We start from the raw sequence: 8,869 nt of genomic DNA, 5'->3' as shown, positions 1-8,869 counted from the left end.
AAATGGTAAAATTATGGCCTTTAAAAAGAGTTAATTCCAAAAATTTGCAAAAATACTACATCCTTGGACTTAATTCAAGTATACTTCACAACATCATTGAGAATATAGACTAAAAGCAATGAAATTGGGTATAGAAGGTAAGCCAAGAATGATGTCCAAAGGGAAAGGGTGGAGACAAAGCTTGCAATGAGACCCATTACAGTGCAGGTAATTAGAACTACCAAAACTTCAGCAGAAAAATCTCAGGTTATTTCACGAGCATAAATTATAGCTAGCAGCACAGAAAATCCCAGAAGATTGTTCATAAACACCCCACCATAAATCTGCATCCAAATAAATATGTTCCACATAAAACATGAAAAATATATATATATTAGGTTTCATATAATTGAAAATGAAAGAAAAAATAAAAAAATTAGGCACAAAGACAAACCTCAGAAAATGTCAAAGATGTGGTTCTTGGAGTTTTTTTTGCAGCTGCCTTAATTGCTGAAGTAGCTTGTCTGGCATTAGTTGCCAAGGGGACTAGCACAAATGCTACAAGGAAAGAAGGGATGCTTGCAGCTGTGGACAAATTCTGAACACTATCTATAAGAGGTTCTGCTAAAACTGCCAATACAACAAACCCTAGAACCAAATATGTTATAGCTTTCACCCAAGCCCATATTGACTCGTCAATAGCTCCACCACTGCTTTTCTCTTCATCCACCAACTTATCTGTTTCTTCCCAAGTTCTCTACACGATCATTTAAAAAAATTAAGCTTAACATATGTAATCATGTAAACTATAGTTTGATCCGTGTGCATCAAACTTTTCTTTTTGTATCTTTAACGAGAGTGATTTCTATATATCTGTCAGACGAACAATTTGCATATAAGGAGAAATGAGTTTCTTATAGGATAAGAAGCTCAGCAGTGTTCATTTCAATTCCTTTCCCTTATATAGTTCTCAGAGTTACTTTCTTGGTAGATATCGTCCTCAGATTCAAGTGAAGGAGGAGCTTGATCGTTGGATTTGTTTATCCATTTTGTTAATCCAGTAACAAATTCTTCCTCGCTAATCAACTGGTCTCCACTTGTGTCAAGTTCTTCTATCAGTTTTACAACTGATTCATCCACGTTTCTAGGAATTTTACCAAACTTGTTATCCCCAATCAGTTTTCTCAATTCTGATTGGGATATAAAATTATTTCCATCAAGATCAATCTTTTCAAACAACCTGTTTTTCCATGTTGAAGAAAGTGGTCAGTAGGCTCAATGAGACAGCAAAAAGATTAACAGATTTTCTCTCCTGCGCACCGGGTTTGTGCATGGGTTGTACATGACCTGATTTAATTTTAGGACACAAATAGAGTGGGGTTAGAATATTTAAACTATTATTTCTCTTTTTCTATAGCCAATGTGGGATTCGATTAGTGGGTCACATATGGAAAGTCCACACCTTGGCAACCACGTGGAGCCAAGGAGACTTATCCTACATGCGGGGCCAAGGGACCCACCCATCAGGTGGCAGTACGTACGGGCCCTCTTCCTAACTCTGATACCATGTAAAATTATTAGAGAGACGGGCCAATGACCCACTTCCAACAACATACCGTCCTCAACTTGGTAATTACCACCTGTACAATCCGTCAAGTGTGAAGTTTTATCACAAAAGACTTCGGTGTTAGTTAGAGTGAGATTAAAATATTTAAACTATTATTTCTCTTTTTATATAGCCAATATGAGACTCAACACAATATTCTATGACGCCACAAGAATATAAATGTATACATAGCAACCAACGAATTAATCTATGGTACCCTTTATAAAAGGGTACTGTTACTCTTTATTAGACGAAATGTAGTTCGAACCTTCTAATATTGGGTATATCAGGCCTGCCGTCATTTGTGACAATGCTCCCGAGTGAATTGATTTGGACATGTCTTAGTACTTCTGACAATAAATTCTTCTTTATTTCTCGTTCTCTTCTTCTATTTATAATCCAAGGTTGAAAGACCTGCTCATCAGATATAAATTATTGAGTAAATTAATATGAAAAAGGCAAATGATCTTCTTCACATACTGCATTTCATTAAAGTTCTAACCATAATCTGGGCAAGCATGATATATAGGCCTCGTTTCAAGGTGTGTCGAAAGAAGAAATGAAAAAGGAGGCCAACTTGGAGGTAGATGAGTTACCTCATATATGTTCTCCAACGATCTTTCGGTATTTTGTTTATGCGCTGACTTGATCCAAGCCATTGATGAATTCGTCTTTATTAATTTTCCCATCATGATCAAGATCAAACTGTTTCATCACTTCTTCTGTTCCTTTATCCTTCTCGTCTTCTGTTGATATGAACTTGATTTCACAAAGTAGTTCTCTTACTTCAGAAGGTGATACGTAATTGTCACCATCGTCGTCTACTTCCTCAAACAGCCTGCAATATTTAGTTGGTGACCAATCAAACAGTACCCCTATTTATGCAATTCCACATGACCAAGACATTATTTGATTAGCAAATTTGGTGACTCTAACACTATCGACCCGCGGCAAGACCCAACGAGACCTCACCTTCTTATAGCAGGTATATTTGGTGCCCCTTTTACGGTGAGGACTCTTGCCAGTGCATGTTTTTGGATATGTTGTAAAATGCTTGAAACCAAATGCCCAAGTTTCACAAATTCTAATCTTCTTTTTTGAACCCATGGCCGGAAGATCTGTAAGGTTAGAAGTAAATATTTTACATGAATACTCCAAAGACATCAACATATAATAGTAACAATATTATTAGTTCACGCATAGAGATATTCATGAATGCGTACCTGATAAATGAAGTACAATAACAGGAATACAACAGAAACACTGAGAGCAGTCAAGATTGCAATGCGTTCCCCGGAAGAGGATGGAAAGATTTTTGCCATTTGCATGATAAGAAATGGAATTACTGAACAAACCATAATCCTTGCAAGGGAGCTGGTCTCTGAATCCGTAGTAGTACCCCAATCTATATATGGATTCAAAGGAGTTAAAAAAATGTAATAACAAGTTGTCCATGGACATTCTTCTCTAAGGTAGTGAGGAGGCTGAAGGCTGACCTGTCAAAGATGCAGACAGTCTTTTCCAAGAAAAAGAGGATGAATTTGAATCATTGGAAGCCTTAGAGCTTAGATTATTTGAAAACTCTTGGCTACTGACTATTACACAGGTCCCCCATAGTATAGTTAAGCTCAAAATTGATGATCCAGCCAACAACCCAACTCCAGTATAGACATATTCCTGAGCAATCTCCTTGGAGTTAAAAAACCCAGAAGCTGCGTGAAGAAGGTGAAGGGTTACATAAAAGGGTGTAATTATGCAATATAACTTCTGTTAAAAAAAAAAAAAATTGTGTTACTTTTTTTGTTTTTTTAGAAAGAGGACAATTAGTGACAGGTCAAATTAACTTACTTTTAGTGTAAAATATATAGTTGTACTAAAAAAATATATAATTCTATAATATTAATTTAAGTAGTTAAAGAAAATAAATGAGTTTAATTGATTGCAACTTTTAAATCCAGTAGTGTGGTGGTGAGATTAATAATTTAAGGACGATTAGTCATTTTTTATTTTGATGTTTAATTTTTAATTTTTGTGTTACTAACAAAAAACGAAATACATGAGAGAAACGAGGGATGAAGAATAATGGATGAGGGATGGTGCGAGACATGTAGAATAAATCTATGTTGAAAGAAAGTGAATTCCACAATGGAAAAATAAGAGAACTTGCATGTGCTTATAAGAAATTGGTTTACTTCCTAAATTGCTAATTAATTTTATGGTGCAACCTCAACTTTCTTCTCGGTATGAGAGTAGGTTGTGTCATATGTGAAGTTTAACGGTCACATGTGCTTCAAGTCTCCTAATCTATGTTGTACACGTGTTAAACTTTAAAATTCACCACACATGAGGGGGTGTGTTGAGAGTGAATCCCACATTGAAAAAAGACGGGATCTTGCACATGCTTATAGGCAATTAGGCTAGCTACTCTCTATATTTCTAATTGATTTATGGTAAAACATCAACTTTCTTCTCCGAAAAAGAAAAAAAATATCAACTTTCTTCACAAAGAAGAACACACAAATAAAAACTAAAATTATTTTCACTTTCAAAATTTTGTTTTAATTTCTTCTTCCTCCCATCACCCTTTTTCATCTTTTATTTTTCCTATATCTATGCACAAACATGAACAAATAGTTATCAACGAGCTTCAAATCTTTTATACCCAAAACTCTATATGGCCTCTACGTCTCTTGCTTAAAGTTTTGACATTTGTCCACCTCGTTTACCAGAACCAAAGTCTAAAATATCGATATTATCCCGATATTTTCATCGAATTCGTGTTTTTGGACTACCGATATTTTCGATATCATCGATATTTTAGACCTTGATAGGAACTTTGTGTGGTACTAAGTCACTCATGTATCTTACCATGTAATGTATAAAGTGTAAAATATTGTACTAATTCATTATATATAAATGATTATAGTGTGTTTAAACTTTTTTCATTAATTACTACATATTTTATACACTCACAATATTTGCCAGCTAGCTATATAATCAACTTAAATTAGTTAAATCCATCATGCAATGCATTTCCTTCCAATTTTTTGTGATAAACTAATAGATAATTGACTAAATAAACATCCTGCAAAGTTTCAATAAGAATTTCCAAGTTTTTCTTATAATTTCCGTGGTTTTTATTCAATTTTTATCGATATCGATAATATCCCGATATTTCCATCGAAATTTCCGTGTTTTTGGACTACTGATATTTTCGAAATCATCGATATTTTAGACCTTGACTAGAACTAACATGTTAACTCCAAATAAAAGGAAAAAAAAATTGATAAGAAAATCAAAGACAACAAAAAGCAGCTGAGTGTAACCATCCCCGTCCCGCTGACCACAGTAACCAACACGGGCCCCCCCCCCCTCGAGGGCCACCACCTCTCTCTCTCGGAGGGTTTGGGGTATGAATCTAGGAAGAGTAAATTGTAGCTATGGTCCCTGAACTTTACTCAAATTGGAGTAATGATCATTCAACTAAAAATCCATTACCATTGGTCCTTCAACTTATTAAAACGTGCAGCTATAGTCCCTTAACTAAAAATCCATTACCTTTGGTCCCTTAATTTTAATTCAACTGGAGAAATGGTCCCTTAACTTTATCCCAATTGTAGCTATGGTCCTTCAAACATAACTCGTTTTGACAAATTTTTTTACGTAGTTGACGAAAATGACCATAATTACACACTTTGATGAGTTGAGGGACCCTAATTAAATAAATGGTTATTCCAACATAACATATTTTGACAAAATTTTGAAGAAATTAATGAAAAGGACTATAGCTATACATTTTGATAAGTTGAGGGACCAATGGTAATGGATTTTTAGTTGATGGACTATTGCTCCAATTTGAGTAAAGTTCAGGGACCATTGCTACAATTTACTCATCTAGGAATATCTGAATCTGATTCATTTTCACATTTAAGTTTTTTTTCTCATTTGTGGATGTGTGTTTTATTTCAAATCTGGGGCTTGTAATTTTGGAACTTTGGATTCTTTATTTATTCACAATCCTTGGGTCTAGTGTACTTAGTTGCTCTGTATACTCAAGTTTTAACTCTGGCCCGCTGATATCCTAACATATGTTTTATTGATTTAAAACGTAATAGACGTGTTAATTAATTTTTAAAATGTAATCAGTGTGTTAATTAATTTTTCTTAAGTTTTAAAAACAAAGAACACATGCTATATTTTGAGTCAAATCAAATAGTGAGTATACACTGTATTCATTACTGAGTACTTAAATATTATTAATTATTAATTATTTCCTTTACTTAATTCGCAAACAATCCCTTCCAATTGTCATCACACCAAATGCTGACTAATCAATACCTACGAAAGTTGACTTTAAAATGGGTCTCTTGAGTCTTGCTCTTACGATTTTTATTCTTTTTTTTTTAAGTATATTGTTTACAACACGATTAGCCAACCTAAGTAAAGAGTTGTGCAAATCTCAAAGACCATTTTAGCTAAAAAGTCTTTTGTACCACAGTTAAGTGATGGTAATGTATGAATTGTAATAAGTAAGGTGGTGAACATTAAGTGTGGTGAGCAAGCATGCACCCAATAAATACCGGGTCCACTTCGAAGACTTACAAATTAAATTCAGAAGGTCTTCCATATTAACAGCTGGCATCCATCACATCCAGCCATGTACTCTAATTATATTCATTAACAACAAATTCAAGGAATTAGACTGTAATTATGTTTTTTTTTTTTTTTACTTTTTGAAAGAAAAAAAAATTGTTGGCAAGTCATGATTATCTACTATTTATGGGCCCGGAGAGGCTATGAGAAATTTTGGATATCTGTAGTTATGTTTATCCAAGGGAACTGTTATTAGCATTCCAAAAATTTCATTTTACACTCCTTATACGTATATTTTTCTTTCTAATTATAGAAAGTTTGGAGTGCCAAATGAGATTTTTGGAGTGCTAATAACAATTTTCTTATCCAATAATATAACATATGAGATAGATTGGCATTCAAGACAATTTTCAATTAAATTATGTACATAGCACATTAATCATATATTAAATCTAATTCATTTGCTTTGTTGTGTGATCAATAGCACATGATCGTGAATGTTGGACATTCGTTTCATGCAACAAGTGCATGAAAGTCTTTCTCGATATGAAGGGAAGCCAAAATAAGCAGACAAGTAAAACACATTTAGCAGATCATCATCTATGATTTGTGACAACAAGAAAGATGATAAAAATTTGTGAGTTGTGTTTGTGTATGGAAATTAAGAAGAATAAGAAGATTTACATACCAAGAAGTAAAAGAGACTCAGGAAGGGCACCGATGACGTGAAATGCACTAGCACCAAACACACCAGGACCCAAGATCTTGAAAATCTGTTCACCTCCAGCGGCCAAATAAGATTCACCATGAAACAACAAGTATTCATACACCACCATTAGAAACACATGCCCAAAAACACTGTTGGAGCATGGCAAGAACCCGTAAAGCTGCTCGCACGATGACTCTGTTGAATATCGATTCTCAATTCTTTTGAGAAGTAACAGGGAGCTGGTACTTTCATTTTGATATTCATGATCTATACCATCTGAAACCAATTGGGAAGACGAAGTACCCTGAGTATTGAGTCCAAAAGAACGACCTCTGACTTCCACCATTATTACAAGAAGAACAAAAACTACCCAATATGCAGTTTTGGTGATGTTGCTCATCGATGATCTTCTCTTTTTGATCTGCTAGAAAAGAAGACGGGAGCTAGAGGATGATATGGAAGTTGATTATTTTATATTTTCATGTCAATTGTCATGCTTATGAGCTTAGAAAAGTATAAGGAAGACCAGTGTGCGTAAATAAGGTCAATCGTTTTATTTTCAGTGGTTAGAGAAGATTTTTTGTGACTTTATTCCAAATCAGAAACAGCCAAGCAGCCAACTGTCATAAAAATAAGGAGAAGTAATAAAAAGCCCCTCACAATAGGGTAATTCTAAGGAGAAGTAATAAAAAGCCCCTCACAGGAAAAAACTACTCAGTACTACGGTCTAGTGGTATTCCTTTTCATTTAGAAGTGAGAAGTTTTAGGTTTGAATCTCGTGGATGACAAATTCAATACTAAATTAGGCTGCCCATAGTGCGGCTTAGCCGAACTCCCCTTCCCTTAGTGTAACATATCGATGTACTAAAAATAAAAAAGGCTAAATTTGTAGACTAAATTTTGTAAAGTAAATTACATGGAAGTTGATAATTAGATTATTACTTAAGCGTGCCATTCCTATTGGTGACACATCATTTAGTTTGTAAATTTTGTCTACAAATTTAGTCTTTCTAGCACTATCCCTCACAAAAAGTTTAGGGGTGTTAGTGAAGCAAGTTGGAGTTTCACCACAAACTTAATTGACAATATGAGAACGGACTAAAGATTGTTTATTGGGCTAAATATTAGAACAAATAATTAAGAAATTTTTGCAATACGCCGTGCCGAAGTTTTCATCGTTCTCAACTTGGACCTGGAAACGATGAAGAAGACACGTATGACTGTTACTAGGAAGATCGCGATCGTACGAGTAGCCATATGGCGAACAATAGTTCCGTACACGCTTGAAATGGGACAAAAAAACTTAAATGGGCATTACACATCATTATGCAGTGTAGCTGCAATAACCAAACGTAATGCAGGGGTAAAGGCCGAACAAATGTAAAACTGATATCTATTACTTGCGATGTTTCATGAAGTTTTATAAATTGGCGGGGTAGTTGTGTTATTACTATTGTAAATTCCCCAATCATTTTGAAAATGCTTTACAACTCAAGGCAACAAAGTGAAGTAGTAACAAGGCATTAATGCAAATACATTGAAATTTTATTCTAGCTCATGAAACATCCCACAAATTCGTTAGCCCTAGAGATGTTAAATTCTCTATTTAAGATAGAGAAGAAGGTGGTGCCACGGAATTTACAAGTATACAATGATTAAATAGTCGGTCAGCCCTGGCTTGAATGACAGTTCTGTTCCCGGTGTGTTCATAAGTAAATGTGCTGTTCACGAAAACATTATGGCACCATCTTCCCAACGCCACAAGGGCCCGACAACTAAAGTCATCAATTTTCTTCCCTTTGAAAATATAGTTGTAGACGTCGAATGCATACTTTATGCTGAAATGTTTTTTGCACTCAACCACGGCCGGCGAGTTATCTAGATGCGCCATCGTTGGAAGTGCGCAACTCACCAAAAGCAAAATAACCACAATTGGACACATGTTTAGTCCGGCCATATTGGTGGAAAGAATTAGTAGCTTT

The 8,869-nt window shown here is 34.8% G+C and overlaps 1 pseudogene; it reads right to left on the bottom strand.

The window, feature by feature from the left end:
- LOC103431697 (sodium/calcium exchanger NCL2-like) lies at window positions 1-7,405 on the bottom strand (annotated as a pseudogene).
- Window positions 7,406-8,869: the final 1,464 nt, after the last annotated feature.

Source organism: Malus domestica, chromosome 03, assembly GCF_042453785.1.
Source record: "Malus domestica chromosome 03, GDT2T_hap1".
Taxonomy (NCBI): Eukaryota; Viridiplantae; Streptophyta; class Magnoliopsida; order Rosales; family Rosaceae; genus Malus; species Malus domestica.
The sequence above is the reverse complement of the archived record's forward strand: the minus strand, read 5'-3'. Positions and strand labels throughout refer to the sequence as shown.